At 42.7% G+C, this 20,780-nt stretch overlaps 1 protein-coding gene across 1 annotated transcript in view; it reads right to left on the reverse strand.

Moving 5' to 3' along the window:
- The window catches only part of PIK3CB (phosphatidylinositol-4,5-bisphosphate 3-kinase catalytic subunit beta), a 239,741-nt gene that overhangs the window by 154,360 nt on the left and 64,601 nt on the right, over nucleotides 1-20,780 (reverse strand). The window contains exon 2 of the mRNA XM_038743423.1: nucleotides 8,114-8,213. The gene's annotated coding sequence lies outside the window, so the exon portion shown is untranslated. The remainder of the gene's footprint in view (nucleotides 1-8,113; nucleotides 8,214-20,780) is intronic.

Raw genomic sequence — 20,780 nt, forward strand, 5'->3', positions numbered from 1 at the left:
TTAAATAAGCAACTTTGTTTTGAGGTAAAATAAGACTTTATTTCCTGATTCTGTCCTAAAAAAAGATCCTTTTTTTGCCAGATCACTGCAGCGTTAGGGTAGAACTTCTACCATGCATTATAACAGCTCTGACTACTGGAGACCCAAATAATGAGTAATCTTTTCCCTCCCACTCCTCCCACTGTTGGGGGCCTAATATAAACCCCAAACTGTCACCACTTCTTTCTTTAAATTAATATTGTAAATGATTTAATGTCTGTCTCCCACTCTAGAACATAAACTCATTATGCGCAGGGAATGTGTCCAGTTAATTCAGTTGTACTGTACTCTCCCAAGCACTTAGTGCAATGCTCTGCATGTAATAAGCACTCAATACCCATTGATTGATTGATTGATTCCTCTTCACCTTCTCAGGCAAACTGAGTGTTTCTCTCTTGGAAAAATTCACTGAGCTGTCTCTCCCTAGAAGAGCGGGAGTCAACCCTGAGACTTGTGTTGCTATTTTTATTTTGTTGCTCTCCCCATTTCAGTGGCATAATGCTCAGTCCAGTAGTAATAATAGTTTTGAGCACCCAATTGTTGCAGTTCAGAATAAAATAAAGATCAATGAAGAGCCTCTTTTCCTGACCTCAAGGAGCTTATGCGCTAATGGGAGAGACAAACAAAAATATTTATAGCTAGGTCAAAATAAACAGATGAGTACACATATGCACAAGTGCCGAAGGAGGTATGAGTATATTCACAGGTACTACATTGTTCTGTACAGAGGAAGCACTTAATACTATTGCAGTACTGTTGCTTGGAAGGATAAGGGATGTTGGTGCCCAGAAATTAACAGCTTTTTTGTGTTAAAAAAATGGCATTATTTTTAAGTGCTTACTATGGGCCAGGCACTGTACACAAGATAATTAGGTTGAACACAGCCCATGTCCTATTTGGGGCTCAAAGTCTGAACCTCCATTTTACAGATGAGAAAACTGAGGCACAGAGACGTTGCCGTGGCTGGCCCAAAGTCACACAGTAGAAAAGTGGCGAAGCTGGGATTAGAACCCAGGCTCTTCTGACGCCCAGGCCCTTGCTCTATCCAGGCTAGGAGTGGGAAGGATGGAGAGGTAAGAGCAGTTTGAGGAACAGAATTGCTGTTCCAGTAGGGGGTTCTGCTATGTAAATCTCTACAGTCTCTCCCCCATACATCCACTTCCTCATAATAATAATAATAATGATAACAATAGTAACAATAATTGTGGTATGTAAGTGCTTACTGTGTGCCAGGCACTGTACTAAATCAATCGCATTTATTGAGCGCTTACTGTGTGCAGAGCACTGTACTAAGCGCTTGGGAAGTACAAGTTGACAACATATAGAGACAGTCCCTACCCAACAGTGGGCTCACAGTCTACTAAATGCTGGATGGGGGAATACATGCAAATCATGTTGGACACAGTCCCTGGGGAAAGAGCTTGGGGGTCAGAGGTCATGGATTCTAATCCTGACTCTGCCACTTGTCAGCTGTGTTACTCTGGGCCAGTTACTTAACTTTTCTGTGCCTCAGTTACCTTATCATAGTAAGCACTTAACAAATACCATCATTATCATTGTTATTATTATTAGGTGCAGTCAATCAATCAGTCGCATTTATTGAGCGCTTACTGTGTGCAGAGCACTGTACTAAGCGCTTGGGAAGTACAAGTTGGCAACATATAGAGACAGTCCCTACCCAACAGTGGGCTCACAGTCTAAAAGGGGGAGACAGACAACAAAACCAAACATACTAACAAAATAAAATAAATAGAATAGATATGTACAAGCAAAATAAATAGAGTAATAAATATGTACAAACATACATACATATATACAGTCAATCTCCATTTTACAGATGAGGTAACTGAGACAGAGGGTGACTGACACAGAGAAGTGAAGTGACTTCCCCAAGGTCACACAACAGGCAAGTAGTGGAGTCAGGGTTAGAATCCAGGTTCTTCTGACTCTCTGGCCCATGGTCTAGCCAGTAGGCCACGCTGCTAATCCCCCTGCAAATCAAGCCCCAGATTTTCTGCTCCCCACCTGTCAGCAACACGAGCCATTCATTCTTTTAGGTGGTTGTCAACGCTGTCTACTGGAAGTAGTCTCAGCCATGTTGCATAATCCCCATCCAACTCTGGGTTCGGATCTGTGAACCGTTGTTGGGTAGGGATTGTCTCTGTTGCCGATGTGTACTTTCCAAGTGCTTAGTACAGTGCTCTGCACACGGTAAGCGCTCAATAAATACAACTGAATGAATGAATGAATCTATGATCTTGGATCTGCACTTGGATCTGTGACCTTTAGGCCTTTGGTATTTGCCCATCCTCAGCCCCAATGCACTTACATGTACATATCTACATTATCAATTATTTATATTGATGGCTGTCTCCCCTTCTAGACTGTAAGCTCACTGGGCGGGTATCGTGTCTACGAATTCTGTTGTAGTGTGCTCTCCCAAACGTTTAGTACAGTGTGCTGCACATAGTAAACTCTCAAATACCATTGACTGGGCTCCAAACCACTAGGCAGGTTTGACTTCAGATACTTGCCATTTGGAAACAGCTGTTAGGAAAACGGCGGTATGAGAGGCTCACTGCTCCTGTCCTGCAACAGTGATTTAGTACACTCTTTGAACATCAGTAACTGACAGGGGATCACCACCATTATATGACCACCCAGATCAGGGTTTTATTACAATGTCATAAACTTTTCTAAGGAATCTTCTGCTGCTGCCTTAATTCCAGGCTCCAGGCCAACCATGTCCATCAGAAATTCATCTTCACCTACTTCAACTGTGTACTCTCTTCCACCCAGCAACAGTATTTCTCCAGGACTAATGACCCCCATGCCCACTGCCCACACCAGTTGTTTCAGACGTGTACCTCCTTCCTCAAGCCCCTTATCCCCAACTCTTCAACCCTCCCTCCTCCGCCCCCACCCCCCCCTTCAATCTCTTACCTTCCCCCTCCCCCAAAATCTCTTTCCCCTGATGATACGGCCACATACTTTGTTGGTAAAACTGAAGCCATCAGGTGTGATTTCCCTAAAATCTCCCCTGCTCCTCTCCAGTCCCTCCCTCTTCCTGCCCTCTTCTTTGACTCTCCCATCTTTCCCAGTAGATCTCAAGAGGAGATTTCCTGTCTCCCCTCAAAATCTAACCCTTCCACATGCACCTCTGACCCCATCCTTTCACACCTTATTAAAACATTTGCCCCATCTCTTCTTCCCTCTGTGGTCATAATCTTCATACATTTACTTTCCAGTGGCCCTTCATTTCCAACATGCTCACGTATCCCCTTGTCATGCCACCGAGTCGTCTCTGACCATAGCAATGCCATGGGCACATCTCTCCCCAGAACGCCCCACCTCCATTTGCAACCGTTCCGTTCCGGTAGTGTATCCATAGAGTTTTCTTGGTAAAAATATGGAACTGGTTTGCCATTGCCTCCTTCTGCACAGTAAACTTGAGTCTCCGCCCTCAACTCTCTTCCATGCTTCTGCCCGGCACAGGTGAGTTTTGACTTGTAGCAGAATGCCTTGCTAGCCACTGTCCAAGCTAGGTATCATCATCAATCTTATTTATTGAGCGCTTACTGTGTGCACAGCACTGTATTAAGCGCTTGGGAAGTACAAATTGGCAACATATAAAGACAGTCCCTACCCAACAGTGGGCTCACAGTCTAAAAGGGGGAGACCGAGAACAAAACCAAACATACTAACAAAATAAAATAAACAGAATAGATATGTACAAGTAAAATAAATAAATACATGAATAAATAGAGTAATAAATATGTACAACCATATATACATATATACAGGCGCTGTGGGGAAGGGAAGGAGGTAAGATGGGGGGGATGGAGAGGGGGACGAGGGGGAGAGGAAGGAAGGTATGGAATAGGTAGGCCTCTGTTTGACTCTCCCTCCCCTAGTCAAGACTGGCACAGTACTGGGAAACTCTCCAGGTGAGACCCTGAGAGGGGCATGTATCCCCTATCCTAAAAAATACCCTCCCTCAACTCGACACCCTTCAGGTATTGCCCCATCTCACTCCTACCATTCCTCCAAATTTCTTGAGTGAGTTTTTTTTCATAAGCTGCCTCCACTTTCTTGCCTCCAGTTCTCTCCTTGACCCCCTCCATTCTGGCATCTACCTCCTACAGCTCCTTCTTAGCAGTTTCTTTTGCAAGCTCCTTCTCTTGCCTTTCAGTCAACTTGTCCCCTCCTTTCTTCACTGATTTCCTAACGTAACCCAGCCTGCACACTTCAATCCTCCAATGCCAACTTATTCACTGTACCCCAATCGCGCCTATCTTACCACATACCCCATGTCTGTATCCTTCCTCTGACCTGGAACTCCCTCACCCTTCACCGCCACTTTCCCCGCTGTCAAAGCTTTATTAAAATCACATCTCCAAAAGGCATTCCCAGACTAAGTATTCATATCCCCTACTTCCTCTCTTTTCTGTCTCACCTTTGCACTTGGTTCTATGATGACGATGGCATTTATTAAGCACTCACTATGTGCAAAGCACTGTTCTAAGCACTGGGGTAGATACAAGGTAATCAAGTTGCCCCACGTGGGGCTCACAGACAATCCCCATTTTCCAGATGAGGTAACTGAGGAATAGAGAAGTTAAGTGACTTGCCCAAAGTCACACAGCTGACAAGTGGCAGAGCTGGGATTTGAACCCAAGAACTCTGACTCCAAAGCCCGGGCTCTTTCCACTGAGCCATGCTGCTTCTCTGGTACGACACTGACTCTTTAAGCACTTGATTATCACCCCACCCTCAACCCCACAGCATTCTATGTGCATATCCAAAATTTATTTTAATGTCTGTTTCCCTCTATAGAGTATATGCTCCTCATGGGCAGGGAATGTGACTACCAACTCTGTTGTACTCTCCCAAGAGCTTAGTACTGCGTTCAGCACACAGTAAGAGCCCAATAAATACCCTTGATTAAGAAACAAAGGGACCCTCTCCTTTTCAATATTGGACCTTCTTTTATAATAATAATAATAATTATGGTACTTGTTAAGCACTTACTATGTGCCAGGCACTTCATTAGAGAAGCAGCGTGGCTCAGTGGAAAGAGTCCAGGCTTTCGAGTCCGAGGTCATGGGTTCAAATCCCAGCTCCGCCAACTGTCAGCTGTGTGACTTTGGGCAAGTCACTTCACTTCTCTGTGCCTCAGTTACCTCATCTGTAAAATGGGGATGAAGACTGTGAGCCCCCCGTGGGACAACCTGATCACCTTGTAACCTCCCCTGTGCTTAGAACAGTGCTTTGTTCATAGTAAGCGCTTAATAAATGCCATCATTATTATTATTTACAGTATCACTTTTATTAAAAAACAGCTCCAAGTGCATTTATCAATGAAGAACTTAGAAAGCAGTTCAAACAATTCTTTCATAAGGCATACTTTCACTCTATTTTGGAAAGATCCCTGGGGAATGAGGGAACATTCTTCCTACAGTGGTCATCTTTATGCATAGAACCTGATGAGGTTTAGGAAGAAACAGTTCCTGAGGTGAGTCAAGAGGCATGTTTTCTTTAATGCAGGATTCGTCAAGAATGTCAACCCCATTATAAGAGAACTGAGTGTGATACTAAGCTTAAAACGGTACTGCAAGTTGGAAAGGGAATAGAAATCCTCTCAAAATGCAGTTTCTCTTGTGATCAACTTCAGTGACGGACGGGTCTCAGATATCCAAAACTACTAAATGAAAGAGAAAACTGCCACTGCTGCCTACGTGCTGCAACCGGTCATTCAATCAATTAGTCCTATCTACTGAGTGCTTACTGGGTGCAGATCAACCCAACATGAGTTGTTTGCCGTATTTTTTATTTTTAATAATAATAACTGTGGTATTTAAATGTTTACTATGTGCCAGGCACTGTACTAAGTGCTGCAGTGGATACAAACAAACTGGGTTGGACACAGTCCCTGCCCCACGTGGGACTCACAATCTCAATCCCCATTTTACAGATGAGGTAACTGAGGCACAGGTAAGTGAACTGACTTGCCCAAGGTCACACAGTAGATATGAGGTGGAGCCGGGTTTAGCACCCATGACCCTCCGACTCCCACGCCTGTGCTCTATCCAGTATACCATGCTTCTTCCAAAAGGATTTAGGAAGGATTTAGGGTTTCTTTAGAAGTTCCTAGAAGAGCCTGTGAATTAGTGGTTTTATAAAATTGAAAGCAAATGCTCCCTCTTCTTGTGGTGGAAATCAGATCAATAAAAGTATTTCATTGGCTGGCCCTCAAATGATGTTTATACAATGTACAAGCCTCAAGGCAGACTCATTGTGCTAAACAAGTCAATACAATTTCTACTAAAGATTGTCAAGTTCCCCACAACTTGCTCACCACATCAGTTGCTCTTCACTTCATAATAATAATAATAGTAATAATAATGATGGTATTTGTTAAGCGCTTACTATGTGCAAAGCACTGTTCTAAGCACTGGGGTAGATACAAGGTAATCAGGTTGTCCCACGTGGGGCTCACAGTCTTAATCCCCATTTTATTTATTCATTCATTCAATTGTATTTACTGAGCTCTTACTCTGTGCAGAGCACTGTATTAAGCACTTGGGAAGTAGTTGGCAACAGAGAAGTGAAGTGACTTGCCCAAAGTCACACAGCTGACAAGTGGCAGAGTCAGTTTTAGAAACCACGACCTCTGACTCTACTAAGCCTTGTTAATCATGTAATAATAATAATGGTGATGATGGTATTTGTTAAGCACTTACCATGTGCCAGGCACTGTTTCAAACACCGGGGTAGATACAAGGTAATCAGGTTGGACACATCCCTGTCCCACATGGGGCTCGCAGTCTTAATCCCCATTTTACAGATGAGGTAACTGAGGCTCAGAGAAGTGAAGTGACTTACCCAAGGTCACACAGAAGACAAGTGTAACAACAGACAGACACATTCTCTGCCCACAACAAGATTACAGTCTAGAGGGGGAGACAGACACCACACTGCTTTGCCATGGTTTTTAAAACGTCCCTGGATAAACTAAACTGATAATAAGAATATTGCCCATGTATAATACAGATAGGACTATCTGGACACACCCTGAATTTTTCAAGCACAACTCACAAGGGTCAGCAACTGCTGGCAATAACGTCATCTATGAAAATGAGCACTACTATTGTGAGGGAATTCAACCATCCTTTTAAGGTATCGGGGTTTTTTTAAGAAATATCCAGATGGATAACATCTTTCCACTTAGATCTTGACTTTGTTTCCTCTTTTGCTTTTCAAGGAAGTCACAGCTGCACAATTCAAGTTTGCATAAAAGGTGGATTTTAGATCACTTCCTCCCTTTTACACTTAAAAAAAAAAGTGAGTGCCCACTAAAGTATTAGTGCCCAGGCTAGCATTACTTATCTCTGTGAGAACAATAATACTTTAATAGCATCAACTTCTGTTTTTTAAGAGGGAAGGGGTCATGCTTGAAAAATTTATCTTTCCTGTTATAAGTCTGTGCAAATGTTATGAAGTACATGCTAAGGTTTACATTATAACCAACAACAAAACTCCTTTAGTAATTCATTTAGGCAACAAGTTTCAACGGCTCTGGTTTTCTCTAGAAATAAGGAAATACTTTTACTACAGACTAAAACAAGCCATTTTCCTGAAAAACTCCAAGGGTATTATGCAAGTCCTGCTATGACTACCCTATATTTTTTGGTGTTACAATCAGAATGGGCCACTGTGCCAAGTTCTACACAGCTGAGATCTATTGGGTAACTTCAGGATCCAAAACAAGCCAATATAAATGATCACTTATAATCATCCCCCCTATTGTTTTTGGCAATCCCACTCACACCCCCAGAGGGTCCATCCTTTGCAACATAGATAACAATTCCCAGCACCAGAAGATACTAGATTGTAACCAAGTGGAATTCATTATTCCTAAAAACCTACATTTGAAAGAAGGGCTAAAACCAAAGTACAGATCTACCGAATAAAGCATAAACTAATCTGAATTGATATTGCAAATACCATTAAAAAGTCTTTTATTTTTTCTGGAAAGAAATAAGTATTTTAAACTGCAAGATTAGATACTTACTGCAGAGAAGTCTCCCCCATTTCAGTTTTCTGAGACAATGTGTTCTCTTGTGAGAATTGAAAATAATTTCAGAATGCTTTCCTGAAAGATGTCACAAGACCTGAAGATCAAGAAAGAAAAAAGAATACTATGAATTATCAAGACGGGTTCACAAGAATGACTGTAATCTTGACTTCACGTGCCACAGATCTTAACTGTAAAATTATGCTGGGTCTTTTTATGGCCTGTGCAATTTTAAGACATAGACACACTTAATCTTTAGCAAAGTTGATTCTTCTTTCGACAAATCCATGGAATGGTAGCAGAAATGCTCAATCAAGGGTCTCTCCTTCTCCCTTCCTGACTCACTTCCTTTCATCTCTTTCTGTCACCCCTTCTCTTTACACAACTCATGGGATCACTCTGCTCAACTGAGCAAAGTGACCCTTTGTTCCTCTGCCTCTGTCTGTTCCTGTAATCCTTTGTTTTTTTCTTCTGTCTTATTTCTTGCCTTGCAGACTCTTCCTCTCTCCCCACCACCCTCCCGCCCCTTTCTGCCCCTCTTCCCATGCCGTTTCTGTCTGCTCCTCATCCTGGCCTTTTCCTCTCTGGATCTCTCTCTGTTTATTGCTCTCTGTCTCATCCATCTTTCCCCGCCAAGTGTTCCCTGATGTACTCCACTCCTCTCCTCAGAACCTTCAGGAAAGTTTCCAGCCACTTTGGATGCCCAGTTTTATGTTCAAGTGGTTAAAGCGCGGGACTGAGAGTCACAAGGTTGTGGGTTCTAATCTTAGCTCTGCCATTTGTCTGCTGTGTGACCTCGGGCAAGTCACTTCACTTCTCTGGGCCTCATTTACCTCAACTGTAACACTGGGATTGAGACTGTGAGCCCTACAGTGGAACAGGGCTTGTGTCCAACCCGATTTGCTTAGTTCAACCCCAGTGCTTAAAACAGTGCCTGGCACATAGTAAGAGCTTAAATACCATGATCAGTATTATTATTATTATACTAAATGCTGGGGTGTCTGTTTATTGTTATATTGAACTCTCCCAAGTGCTTAGTACAGTGCTTTGCACACAGTAAGTGCTCAATAAGTACGACTGAATGGATGAATTCATTCATTCATTCAATCGTACTTATTATCATCATCATCATCAATCGTATTTATTGAGCACTTACTGTGTGCAGAGCACTGTACTAAGCGCTTGGGAAGTACAAATTGGCAACATATAGAGACAGACCCTACCCAACAGTGGGCTCACAGTCTAAAAGGGGGGAGACAGAGAACAAAACCAAACATACTAACAAAATAAAATAAATAGAATAGATATGTACAAGTAAAATAAATATTATTTATTATTTATTTATTTATTTGTTTGTTTATTACTGAGCACTTACTGCATGCAGGGCACTGTACTAAGAGCTTAGAAAGTACAATTCAGCAACAAATAGAGACAATCCCTGCCCGTAATGGGTGCACAGTCTAGAAGGGAGGAAATAGACATCAAAACAAGTAAACAGGCATCAATAGCATCAATATAAACAGAATTATAGGTATATACACATCATTAATAAAATAAATAGACTTGTAAATACATACATATATACACACAAGTACTGTGAGGCAGGGAGGGGGGTAAAGCAGAGGATGCGAGTGGGGGCAATGGACTCACAGTTTAAGTGGGAGGGACGACAGGGGCTGAATCCCCATTTTACAAGAACACTGACAGAGTAAGGGACTCGCCCAAGGTCACTCTGTAGACAAGTGGCAGAGCCCAGGTACCCATGGTCCAAGGCTTTTTCCACTAAGCCAACCTGCCTCTCCATGTGCTAATTCCAAGTCCGATTTTAGATTAATAAGAGGTTCAGAACACAAAATAATCTTCCAGTGCATCATTAGGTGTGGAATTGTCATTAGTGGCTTTCCTCAGAGAAAAGAAAAAAGTAAAATTCCATACTTTCCCAATATGAATTCAAATACATTTTTTATTTTCCTGTTCCAATTATCTTAAAAATCTTCCCCAGAACTGCAACTACTATATCGCTCAATTTTCAAGACTGGTTAGAAGGTAATTGGAATTCAGCAGGAATTAAGTTGGAGAAAAACAAAAGAAGGGTGAGGTAGCTAGAAAACTTGAATGGGGTGTTTCAAGAACTGAAGGGTTATTAGGAACAACTAATGAACACCTCTACAGGGGAGTGTAATTACTCAGTCCAGTAATTAAGGTAAAAAGGATTATCTGACATCTTTTGGATTTGATCTCCCTCCAAATTGCCCGGACCAGCTTGTCAGGGGAATCTGGGGTCCAGTTATTTAATCACTCTGAGTTGCATTAAAATATGCATAAGAACATCCATCTTACAAAGTAATTCCTCATCAGGAAGCCCTTTGGAGAAATATTAAATGCTACAAAAATGCTTACTACCAACAATAATAGGGAAGTCCGTTTACCCAAACAGGATATACTGTGTACAAGATATGCACATATGAATTTAACTGTACTATTTCCCTTTTGCCTCCTGCCCAGACAGACCTGCTCTGTACATCACTCCAGACAAAAGACAGGAGAAAAACAGCTGAACCTCCTAAATTGAGGCTACAACATCCTGAGAGCCAGAGAATGTTATCCACAGGATAACCAAAATCGCCTTTCCTAAGTCTAATCACATTATTGTTACACTGTTTGAAACATTGCTAAATCAAACTCTATTTTCTATATCAACGGGTAACAGAAACACATCAGGCCTAGATTTTTATCTCTAAAAAATGAAATAAAAGCAGGAGGCAGGCAGGCTGGCATTTTCCAAAGAGCAAGCAGTCCCCTGAATAAGGATGGGATGGATCAGCAGTGCTCAGGGACAGTGATGTCCTCCTCCAGTTCCCTGCAGAATTGCACTGCTCTGCATCCAGTAACTTTCAGTAGTAACAATAGTACTTATTAAGCATGTGCTGTGTACAGAGCCCTATACTAAACACTGGGAGATAAAATATGGTTGGGGACTAGACCTGGTCCCTGTCCCTCTTAGGGCTAATGATGTGCATATAGCTATAATTCTATTTATTCTGATGATTTTGACCCCTGTCTACATGCTTTGTTTTGTTGTCTGTCTCCCCCTTCTAGACTGTGAGCCCGTTGTTGGGTAGGGACCGTCTCTATATGTTGCCGACTTGTACTTCCTAAGCGCTTAGTACAGTGCTCTGCACACAGTAAGTGCTCAATAAACACGATTGAATAAGTGGAGAAAAGGGAGACACATCAGGAGTGATGAACCATTAAAAACCAACTCAGTATGGGCTAGTAGATAGAGCATGGGCCTGAGAGCTTGAAGGACCTGAGTTCTAATCCCAGCTTTGCCATTTGTCCACTGTGTGACCTTGGGGATCACTTCACTTCTCCGCGTCTCAATTACCTCTTCTATAAAATGGGGATTAAGACTGTGAACCCCATGTGGGACAGGGAATGTGTCCAACCTGATTATTTTGTATCTACTCCAGCACATAGTACAGTGCCTGGCATGTAGAAGGCATTTAACACATACCACAATTATTATTATCATTATCAAACAAACTGGTAACATTGGCTCAAAGGATCAGTGGCAACAGAGGGGTCCGAGAGCACATGGGAGCAGCTACTACCCCTGCCAGGAGCAGGGACCTTTGGAAGCAGAAGGGAAGGTGGCAAAAACAGCATGGTCTAGTGGAAAGAGCCAGGGACCGGGAGTCAAAGGACCTGGGTTCTAATCCCTGCTCTGCAACTTGTCTGCTCTGTGACCTTGGGCAAGTCACTTCACTTCTCTGTACCTTTAAAATAGGGATTAAGACTGTGAGCCCTATGTGGGACAGGGGCTCTGTCCAACCTCATCATCTTGTATCTACCCCAGTGCTAGCACTTAACAAATACCACAATTTCTTAATGAAAACCAGTTACTACGGTGCCTTTCTCAGCTGGGACGGTGGGTCTGGGAGCTCACGGGAGCGACTTCCAGGTTTTGTGGGTGAGGTGGAGGAAGCAGGGGGCCGACCAACCCAGGAATATGGCAGAGATGGGGTAACTGTGTCCCGACAACAAGTCAGGAACTCGGCTGTATCAGTACCTCACACCAAGACCAAAGCTGAGGCCCACACTGAAACTGAAAACCTGCAGTGCCAGAACCCACAGCCTGTCCTGACCATAAGCTTCCAGATCAATCGTAACACTGGTATTTCTTAAACAACCTGTGCCAGGCACTGTACTGAGCGCTGGGAAGGATACAAGCAAATCCGGTTGGATACTCCCTGTCTCACACGGGGCTCACAGTCTCAATCCTCATTTTAGAGATGAGGTAACTGAGGCTCAGTGAAGTGACATGCCCACGGTCACAAAGCAGACGTGTGGCAGAGGGGGGATTAGAACCTATCATCTTCTGGCTCCCAAGCCAGTGCTCTAGCCACTATATCACAGAGACTTGGTTACATCTCTGATGGCCTCAAGCTGGAGGTAGTACAGAGGGACAGTCACAGGCTAAATCTCTTCACCCTGGTCTTTTGGGATCCAACAGGGTGCCAGATTTAGCCTGTGGGACCAGTCAATCTGTATGGAGCACCTGTCAAATGCTAAGTACCACAACAGGCACACAGAAAGAATCCAAAAGTACTGAGACATTGCTTCCTGCAGTTTAATGAGTGAGACCGACAAAAACTCTTCATAGTGAAAGCAGAAAGAAAGGTATAACAGGAAGTAGTGCAGATACATTAGAATGAAGCAGATGATTAGATACTTGCCTGTAAACACACACACACATAAACACAGAAACTGAAAAAAAAATATGTCATCAAAGTAGGTTTCTGATCTCTTCTGTAGTAGGCAGCACACTGATTCCATCTCAAAGTCACATCTCCTCCAAGAGGCCTTCCCTGATTAAGCTCTCTTTTCCTCAGCTTACTCTCCTTCCTGCATCATCTACGCACTTGGAACTGTGACCTTTGGACATCTGCACCGCCCCTAACCCCACCGCACTTATGCACATATCTTTAAATTAAGTTATATTAAACTACTCATTTATTCATAAATGCCTATCTCTACCTCTAGACTGTAAGCTCGCTGTGGGCAGGGAATGCTATACATGGTAAGTGTTCAATAAACACCATTGATTGATTGATTCAAGGGATGCTTGATCTATCCCCCACCCACCCCCTCCAGAAAATACCAAAAAAATCACTAACTTCTCTGCTGAATTACCAGCCTGACAAACGGAGGCCTAAGGGCCGTACCTCAAAGCAACTGAAAGTGAAGCTGCAGAAGTTCTCCCCAGTCTCAATGACTTAATATTCTACAAATGAAACCCCACCCAGGATTTATTTCTTCGACTAAATAGTACACATCTTCAACAGATTGTTTCTCTGCCCTATTTTTTTTTTCCTGTTTCAACTATGCAACGAGAGCATCTGCCTAGAGCAGAAAAGATTTCAAAGTATTCTGGAAGCACTCATCAACAAAGTTCAAGCAAAGGAGATTTCAATTACTTCGCAATCCCAAACCCAAAAGAAGGTGGATCATCTCTCCAAGTTACAAGTAGCATTGCCAGGCTCTCAGGTGACTTTAGAAAACTTTCAACCACAGCTCCAGTGCACTCAATTGCCCGACTTGAACATAAGTAGCAACCTGGATAACTGCATCAGCCTCCTTTCTGATCTCCCATCCTCCTGTCTCTCCCCGCTTCAGTCTGTACTTCACTCCGCTACCCAGATTATCTTTCTACAGAAACGCTCTGGTCATGTCACTCCCCTCCTCAAAAAATCTCCAGTGGTTGCCTATCAGCCTTCGAATCAAGCAAAAACTCCTCACTATTGGCTTCAAAGGTCTCCATCATCTTGCCCCCTCCTACCTCACCTTCCTTCTCTCCTTCTACGGCCCAGCCCGCACCCTCTGCTCCTCTGCCGCTAACCTCCTCACTGTGCCTCATTTTCGCCTGTCCCACCTTCGACCCCAGCCCACGTCCTTCCCCTGGCCTGGAATGCCCTCCCTCCGCACATCTGCCAAACTAGCTCTCTTCCTCCCTTCAAAGCCCTACTGAGAGCTCACCTCCCCCAGGAGCCCCCCACTTTTTTCCTCTCCTCTTCCTCCCCATCACCCCCCTCCCTCCCTCTGCCCTACCCCTCGCCACATCACTTGTGTGGCTCAATGGAAAGAGCAAGGGCTTTGGAGTCAGTGATCGTGGGTTCAAATCCTGGCTCCGCCAATTGCCAGCTGTGTGACCTTGGGCAAGTCACTTAACTTCTCTGTGCCTCAGTTACTTCATCTGTAAAATGGGGATTGACTGTGAGCCCCCCTTGGGGCAACCTGATCACCTTGTATACCCCAGCGCTTAGAACAGTGCTTTGCATATAATAAGCTCTTAATAAATGCCATTATTATTATTAGTACACATTTATTACTCTATTTTATTAATACTGTGTATATAGCTATAATTATATTTATTCTGATGGTACTGACGCCTGTCTACTTGTTTTGTTGTCTGTCGCCCCCTTTTAGACTGTGAGCCCACTGTTGGGTAGGGACCATCTCTATGTTGCCGATTTGTACTTCCCAAGCGCTTAGTACAGTGCTCTGCACACAGTAAGCACTCAATAAATACAAATGAATGAATGAACCTCCAGAGACAGGGTGAAGATGCTTTTGGTAAAGTGCTTACTATGTGTCAGTAACTGTACTGAGCACTGGAATAGATACAACAAAGATAATCAGGTTGAATGCACTCCTAGTAGATAGATCACAGGCAGGGGAGTCAGAAGGACCTGGGTTCTGAGTTCTCTGGACCTCAGTTACCTCATCTATAAAATGGGGATTAAGAGTGTGAGCCCCATGTTGGACCAGGACTGTGTCCAACCTAATTTATATTTGCCCCAGTGCTTAGAACAGTGCTTGGCACATAGTATATGTTTAACAAATCCCATCATTATTAGGATTATCCTACATGGGGCTCAGTCTCAGAAGGAGGAAGAAGGATTTAATCCCCATTTTACAGATGAGGAAACTGAGGCACAGAGCAGTTAAATCATATGCCCAAGGTCACACAGCAAACAAGTGGCAGAGCCAGGATTAAAAACCAGTTTCTCTGATTCCCAGGATGGTGCTCTTTGCACTGGGCCACACTGTTTCTCACTAGGTTACCCTACTTTCAGAATAGAGAGTAGTCTTATCCAACACCACCCCTGTATTTTCACACAGCGAATCCAGAAAGTGAAGAACACAGCATTAAATTCAACACTACCCATACTGACAAAGATAGAAATCTAGGGTGTCCAAGAGAGATCTACTGAGGAGCAGTTGTAAATTACATGCAATATACGGCTTCCCTAGCAGGCCTGCTAAAGAGTATAGTTTATAGTTCAGTGAAATAAAGGATTCCATCCTTTGACATCTAATTACCACGAGCATATTTCAGTTCTTACAACTGCATAAAACAATGAACAATCTAAAGAATTCTAACTTTTACTATTTTACCCATCCATCCCTTTCCCACCTCATCCCTAGGAACATAAAAAAGGCAGCAGAGACATTGAAGAAATCATCAGAGCTTGCCTTTGGGCCTCTCTATTACCATTACTACTGTTAACTGCTTGGTTAAAGCTTGTCAGAGAAAACACGAGAAGAGGTGGAGATGGAAAATACCAGGATGGAAAAAGATGCCTTTCCAAAAAGCCTTTAAATGTATTTGTGACTAGAGAATAACAAGTGGTGAATAGATACCTTTATATTTATTAAGGCATTTACCTTACCTTTTATTCCAATTTTAAATGTTTAAATAAAGGGTGTGGTGAATGTAAGCAATTATGGGAGCCTTTAAAATATAACTGGCCGGGCTAGAAATGCAAGGAATTCTGAGCAGCTCTACGGTCAGTAACTCCCCACCCACTGAGGCTGGCTGGAAATATCGACTGGCAATAAGCACTTTGCACAAAGTAAGCACTCAGTAAATATGATTGAATAATGATCCCATGAGAATCTCACCTTTAAATGTCCATCCTAATACACCACTTACCCCTTGCCCACATCCTCCCTCAGGCCTGAAACGCCCTTCCCCTTTATATAATAATAATAATAATAATGATGATGGCATTTATTATATCTGACTGCTACTATCCCCCATCTTCAAAGCCTCCCTAAAGTCACATCTCCTCCAAGAGGCCTTCCCAGACTAAGCCATTCATTCAATCGTATTTATTGAGCACTTACTGTGTGCAGAGCATTGTACTAAGCACTTAGCACTGTACTAAGCCCTATTTATTTCCACCTATCTGTTCTCCCCTCTGCCTCACCTATGAACTTTGTAGGCATAGCATTCATTCATTCAATCGCATTTATTGAGCGCTTACTATGTGCAAAGCACTGTTCTAAGCGCTGGGGGGGATACAAGGTGATCAGGTTGTTCCACGTGGGGCTCACAGTCTTCATCCCCATTTTACAGATGAGGTCACTGAGGCTCAGAGAAGTGAAGTGACTTGCCCAAGGTCACACAGCAGACATGTGACGGAGCCGGGATTCTAACCCATGACCTCTGACTCCAAAGCCCGTGCTCTTCCCACTGAGCCACGCCGCTTCTCAAACTGCTTCAAACAGCAGTTTGCTATTCACCTCAGACTTACATCTCATATCCACCTACAGTACTTATGCAAATATTCTGATTTTCTACGATTTCCCCTGTTATTATTATCCTTATTATTATTGTTTGTTTTGTTAAGTTCTTACTTAGCACTGTTCTTAAGTGTCAGGATAGATACAAGTTAATCAGGTCAGACACAGCCCCTGTCCCACACGGGGCTTTTATCCCCATTTTACAGACAAGGTAACTGAGGCACAGAGAAGTTAAGCGATTTGCCCAAGGTCAACATGTGGTGGAGCCATGATTTGAATACATATCCTGACTTCAGGCCTGTGCTCTATCCACTGGGCCACGCTACTTCTAAACATAAACACAGCTAGCATATCACCGAACTGAATCAAAAAAGTACATACACAGGAAATGTCTGTGTTCAATAGTTTCGTTCAGTTATCGCAGCCAATTCTGGGTTACAAGTAAGCCCACTTCCAATGTGAACAACAGTTTAATTAATGAGTGAGTGTAGGACAAAGAGCCCAGCCTGCTTCCTAAACACTAACTTTAGTTAATGAAGGGAAGCAGCATGGCATAGTGGATAGAGCATGAGGCTAGGAGTCACAAGGCCATGTTTCTAATCCCAGCTCTGCCACTTACCTCTGCGTGATCTTGGGTAAGTCACAACTTCTCTGTGCCTCAGCATACTTCAGCTATAAAGTGGGGCTTGAGACTGTAAGTCCCATATGGGACAGGGACTGTGTCCAACCCTATTTGCTTTTATCCACCCCAGTGCTTAGCACAGTGCCTGATACACAGTAAGTGCTTTAAAAAAACCATAATTACTATTGTTAGTAGATTAGTAGTAGAAACTCTAGACTTTCAGTGTGCTGCAAATATTATTTCTTATCAAATAATAAATTATGGCTCTTCCTCAAACATGCTGTTACAAGTTTTTCCTACCTACTACAAAGTCTTACAACTTTGGAGTTCACTTCAATCTGATTTTGAAACACTAATTCAAGATAATCAATTAAATAGCAAAGAATAATTACTACACAAAGGATGTTATCATTTTGCAAGTTTTGACTGACTCCTTCATAGCTCGTTATGGGTAGGGAACCTGTTTACTTATTCTGTTGTTATTGTACTCTCTCAAGTGCTTAGAACAGTGCTGTTACATAGTAATCACTCAATAAATACCATTGATTGATTGATTGATTACAGAAGGAAATGAATGTTCCTTTTTCTATTATCCACATTTTGGGGTACAGATCTTTAATAGGGAGCACTAAGAACAAAAGCTATCTAGACACATGTAAAACCTTGATAGGAAAATAAACCAAGTCACAGAAAGCATTACCGTTTTCAAAAGGACTGAAAAAACCTCTCCCATTTTAATAAGAGGGAAAGAACCAAATGGTTCAATGATCATAAAGTTGCTCCATGAACCTATGAATGAATTAATGACATGGACTTTGGTTAGCTATGCTTGTGTAACTTTATCTCTGAGGAAAAAAAATCAAATGCACTGTGCCAGCCAAAATTGTCTTTGAAATTCCTTTCTTGGTTCCACCTAAATATTTTAACAAATCAATAAACAGACCTTAAATAATAACAAAAAGATTTGTCTGAAAATATGAATAAACTAATGATGAATCAGTATCACTGTACTGGCCTAAGACTTTTGTGACTAACTGGACTACTCAAATTTGTTTTATTTTGTCAGTATTGGAACTAAGGGATCTATGATTAGCCCATAGTAAGCCCTTAAATACTATGGTTATTGTTGAATTTTACCCAGGTATCTTCCAGGAATAGGCATTTTCCATGGTAAAGCAAGCAAGCACCAAAATGCCTCCTTTACTCACCTCTACCAGACTACTTTCCTGGAGGGCAAAGATCGCAACTACCAATGCAATATTATACTGCATTCTACCAAATGCTTAGTACAGCGCTCTGCACACAGTAAGTGTTCAATTAATGACTTACTGACTACTCTCTCCTCCCTGCACCTCGCAACTTGAAAAATTATTTATTCAAAGGGCAACAAGCAGCGACCTAGAGAGTTCTTTACAAACTCCATTTTAAAAGTCACCAAGCATAGATGGGCATGCTTCCAGGAACGCCAACATCTGAAAACGACCATACCCATAGTGCTCTCAGTTTGGATAACTTTAGACATGCTGTAAATGTAGTGTAGCCCAATGACCAGTCGACCCCTTGCTTTATTGGGTTGATTATTGATTACTGTACTGATTCCTCCCCAGTCCCTCTCTCCTCCTGTCCCTTATTCAACTCTCCCAACTTTCCCAGCAGTATCTCAAGACGAGATCTCCCATTTCCTCTCAAAATCTCTCCCTTCCAACCCCAACCCTTTGCCTTATCCCTCACTTGCCCCCTCCCTTAATCCCTCCCTGAACATCTTCAACTGTTTACCATGGTTTCTTTCCCCACCCCTCCCTACCTCCCACCAACATGTCTGCCCCTCTAAGACTGTAAGCAAGCTCATTATGGGCAGGAACTACGTCTGATCATTTTATTGTACTGTTTTCTCCCAATACCACTGACTGATTCACTATCCTAAAAAAATCCCTCCCTTCATCCCACAGCTTCCTCCAGTTATCGCCTCATCTCCCACCTACCAGTCCTTTCCTCAACCCCCTCCAATTTGGCTTCCATCCCCTTCATTCCACAGAAACCACACTCTCAAAGATCACCAATAATAACAAAAATAATAATAATAATGGTACTTTTTAAGCACTTACCATATGCCTTACCATGTGCCAAGTAATGATTACCACGTAATCAGGTTGGATACAGTTGCTGTCCCATGTGGGGCTCACAGTCTTAATCCCCATTTTACAGACGAGGTAACTGAGGCCCAGGGAAGTGAACTGCCCAAGGTCACACAGCAGATATGTGGCAGAGGCAGGATTAGAACCCAGGTCCTACCGACACCCAGGCCCATGCTCTATCCACTAAGCCACGTTGCCTCTCTTATATGATTGAATATCCTTCTTGTCAAACTCAATGGCCTCTTCTCCATCCTACTCCTCCTCGACCTCTCTGCATCCTTCAATTAAGCCCTCTTGCCCTGACTCTATCTCTTCTGCATCATCTCTGCCTTGGACTCTCTAACTTTTGGGCACTTCTAATCAACCCACATTCAGCCTGACAGCAGTTATGTGTACATATCCCTAAATTAATGTCTGTCTCCCCATCTACCAATTCTGTTGCATTGCATTCTCCCAAGTACTTAGTACATCCCTCTGCACACAGTAAGCACTAAATAAATACCAGTGATTGATTCATACTTAAGGACTACCTGGCCTGAATGGGACACCAAACCCAAATTTGGGAGACAAAACCATTCAAATCTCATGATGATAAAAAATAAGGCTGCTGAGAATGCTGGCAATGAATTAAATCCACTTTTCGATTTTTCGAGGAAAAGAAAGAACCTGATCTTGAAGTGACTGCAAGTAAAACCAACAGGGCCAGGAGGCAATTCAAAAGTATCCCAAAATGTTACGGCTAAAAATCCCTCTGTCCTGCTTACATAAGCAGAAGCGAGGAATATTTATTAATAATAATTTAAAGTGTCTCTTTTTTTAAAGATAATGGCTATTTCACATTTTTTCTACATGCAGAAATAAGGCAAATCAATAACGTCCTCTAACAAACCAGCCACAAAACAGCAAAACAAAACAGCAGGGGAGGCACGGAAGCCCAATGTCACCTTATCCCTCCTACCCAGAGGCTGGAATACCTCCAACCTGATCCTCCGAAGTACCCACAGAGATATCTACCGAGCCCTTGATAATAATTATGGTATTTGTTAAGCACTTACTATGTGCCAAGCACTGTTCTATGCACTGATGGGCCAGGGCTTTACCTACGTGTCTTAAACCAAGCAGTAGGTCAGTTCAATCAATCAATCGTATTTATTGAGTGCTTACTGGACGCAGCGCACTGTACTAAGGGTTTGGGAGAGTTCAATATAACACAGCTAGTATGCACGTTCCCTGCCCATGAGCTTCCAGTCTAGCGGGGAGGGAGAGAGTAATATGAATAAATCAATTATGGATAATGTAACAAAAATAATAATAA

The sequence above is a fragment of the Tachyglossus aculeatus genome, chromosome 1 (assembly GCF_015852505.1).
Source record: "Tachyglossus aculeatus isolate mTacAcu1 chromosome 1, mTacAcu1.pri, whole genome shotgun sequence".
Taxonomy (NCBI): domain Eukaryota; kingdom Metazoa; phylum Chordata; class Mammalia; order Monotremata; family Tachyglossidae; genus Tachyglossus; species Tachyglossus aculeatus.